Raw genomic sequence first — 3,266 nt, forward strand, 5'->3', positions numbered from 1 at the left:
CAGGCTGGGCTGGTGAGGTTTGCCCAGTTGATCTTTTCTGGGTCTCCTTCTGACCAGGAATGGAGAAGCAGTGGGGCTGGGGGAGCTTAGTTCAAGCCCATCTCCTCACCCCTCACTCCAACCAGCATCTGTTTCCATAAATCCCTCAAGTGCTTGGCCCATCAGCCCAAACCACTGCCCCCAGTAACACTCCCATTGCTAGTGTGGGACCACTCCTTATGCATAAACCCTTAAAAGAAAGCCTGGTGTTCTTTCTGCTACTTCAGGCAGGAAATGCTTCTTGAATAGTCTGTTCCTGGACCTTGTCAGAGGCTGGCAGGACCCCAGAACCCTCCATCATCTCTCGGACCCTCTGCTCCTCTCTCACAGGTTTTGGTTCCCCCGTGTTCTACTCCCCCCGATCACGTGTACTCTGACCCAGCTTTGTTATGTGTCAACCACAATGTGCTTAAATATAGGCACATAAAGACCTCATCTTCTAGTATCTTCAAGCAAATAGGATGGCTCAGCCACCAGCCCATTAGTAGGAAGTTGTTACTTTTGTACTGAAACAAGTCTGATATGTTAAGAGTATATTATTATGGGGTATTATAAAAAGGAATGCAATATCCCACGTTTACTTTCATGGAAAACACGAGGCTTCAAAGATAAACTCTAGAATATAGATCCACAAAGCAGAGGTGTCTTGTCCTTTGTTCACTGAAGTTTTCCCAGTGCTGAGCAGAAGGCCTGGTATGTTGCAGGAGTTTATTGAATAAGTATTAACCGAGTTTACAACCTCAGGCTCCTTCCTGCCTGGACCTCCTGAGCTGGATACATTCCATCCCTTCTGCCTTTAGGGGAAATATTTGAGAATCAGTGATTCCTTTGTTTTCTCTTTTAATTCTCCCACCTTTCCCATGGCCTTGTTTGATGAACATCTCCAGGGAGAAGTACAATTGAGAACCTGAACTTCCCCCCACCTCATATTTGAGGATGTCCCCATCGTGTGAATCTTGATGAGAAACTGGGCCTCACCCTCAATAAGAAACTCAAAAGGTCAGGTAAATATTTGACCTGCTCCCATGTGAAGTCTGGACACACACCTAAGGAGCAGGTGATACACAGACACCAGGTCAGATCGGAATTCCTTCTGCTGGGGCCTGAGTAACATCCAGAGTCTGCTGCCAGGGGCCATGGTGGGTGGACCAGCTGCCCTTGGCTGTGCCCCAGCTGCCCAGCACCCCTCCTTCCTGGTCTAAGCCTGCTCTCAGGCCCGTCTCTTCCTAATAGTTCTCTAGCAGCCTTCTAGTACAGTCATTCTCTGCCTAAGTTGCTAGAGGTGTTTTCTGCAGGATGCAATCAAGAATTTTCACTTTAAAAACTGGTGCTATCTGTAAAGCAATTATCCTTTAATAAAAAATAGATAAATTTTTAAAAACTGGTGCTATTATCTCCATTTTCTGGATGAGGAAACTGAGGCTCAGAGTGACGTTGCCTGGACAGGACTACTATGTTCCAGGCTGAGTTCTGGTCTCCATTCAGGGTTGGGGTGTGTGTAGACATGTAGCAGGAAGGGCCCTGAGATGACCAAGAGGATCTGGAAGTACTTCTCAGTGACTGGAGGGAGGGAGGCAATAAAGCTGGAGAGGTAGAAAGGGGTGCGAACCTACAGGGCTTTGGAGGTGATATTGTGTGGTTTGAGGGAGCAAAGAAAAGCGGTCAAAGGTAACTTAGTTTGAGTTCAGCCCAAGCTGACTTTGAGGCAAAGAATGGAAATAGAGGAAGCAGTGGAAGCTTATGAGGGGAGCACAGGTGAGAAGGCTGGATGGATCTGGACCAAGATCAAGTGGATGCTCTAGAGAGGAGGAAGAGTGTGTGTGTGTGTGTGTGTGTGTGTGTGTGTGTGTGTGTGTGTTCACAGTATTTTGTGAAGTGCATCTGTGAAGGTGGTGCAATCGAATGAGATGGGAAAGACGAGGAAGGATCTGTATGTGTTTGAGCTAGAGGGGTTCAGATGGGACCAGATATGGTGAGTGTGAGGCATCCTGAGACATCCAGAGGGAGTGATCTGGAGCCAGTTGCATATGACTCAGGGTCTCTGTAGAGATCAGCTCTGGAGGCCAGAATTGGGGAGTTATCATCATACAGTCAATTCACTTCACTCAGCTCCAATGAATCAGAATCTCTTGGTGAGGGGTGGGTCACATCCATAGAGTGGCCTGACCTCCAACCACCTAAAATAGCAGCCTTGCCCATCCCTGCATTCCAGTAACTCTCTTTTTCACCTGTTTTCCTTTTATCACCCACTGACCTGATATTACACATTGTCCTCAGATTTTCCATCTTGTGTCCTAGAGGTTAAGCTCCATGAGCGGGGAACTACTGGTTATCTTCTCTGCTTTCTGTCCAGTGTCTACAAAACTGCCAGGCACACACTTGGTGCACAGGTGTATTTTTCAACTGAGTGGAATCTTAAACCCATTGGACTGGATGAGGTCGAGCAGGAGTGAGGGTGGGTAGCTAGTCATCGGGCCTACTTTCTCCCAATAGAAGGGAGTGTATAGTGCACCTTCCCTTTAAGTAAAAAAAAAAAAAATTCTGGAGGTCACTGATTCCCAATGGGCAAGAGTCCTGAAGCGGAGATTTTGGATCCCTGGACCCCACAGATGCTCAGCCTCACACTGGCTGCCTAGAGGGCATCTTAAAGGAATTTGGGATAAGTTCTACCCTCAACCAGTCTCTGGAGAATCAAAACAGGAGCTGGTTTCTTTTCAGGGACTTGAAGACACCTGTTGTTGGTGAGGGCAGGTGGCCTCCTGCCTCAGTCAAAACTGCAGGTCCTGTCTGGGGTGAAGAGCATGGCCACTGCAGCCTTAAGGTGATGTTAGCCAGGAATTTTTTTTTTCTTTCTTTTTGTATCTTCTGTTCAGGTTCCAATTATGACAAAGGAATTGTTTCTTTTGAATTTGTTGGGCAGGTGGTTTGTTGGGGGGGAGTGGTGACATGTCCATTATCAAAGGAATTGTATTGTTTGAGTGTGAGGTACCTGTTGTGTGTTTCTTTTCTGCTGCTGCTTCCTGATTTTCTGGAATCAGGTAAAATAAGTAGATAATTAAAAATTTTCTTCTAGATCTTTTTGTTTCCATCAGCCCCTGCTGTCAATCATCAGGAAAAGCCTTGTTGATGGAGGTCTTCTCCATCAACTTTGTGTGCTGAAGTGCTGGGGGAGGCCCTGGTCACCAAGTAGGTGGGTTTGGGGGCCCCAGCTCCTCCTCCCCAGACCT

The sequence above is a fragment of the Bos mutus genome, unplaced genomic scaffold (assembly GCF_027580195.1).
Source record: "Bos mutus isolate GX-2022 unplaced genomic scaffold, NWIPB_WYAK_1.1 CTG854, whole genome shotgun sequence".
Classification (NCBI taxonomy): domain Eukaryota; kingdom Metazoa; phylum Chordata; class Mammalia; order Artiodactyla; family Bovidae; genus Bos; species Bos mutus.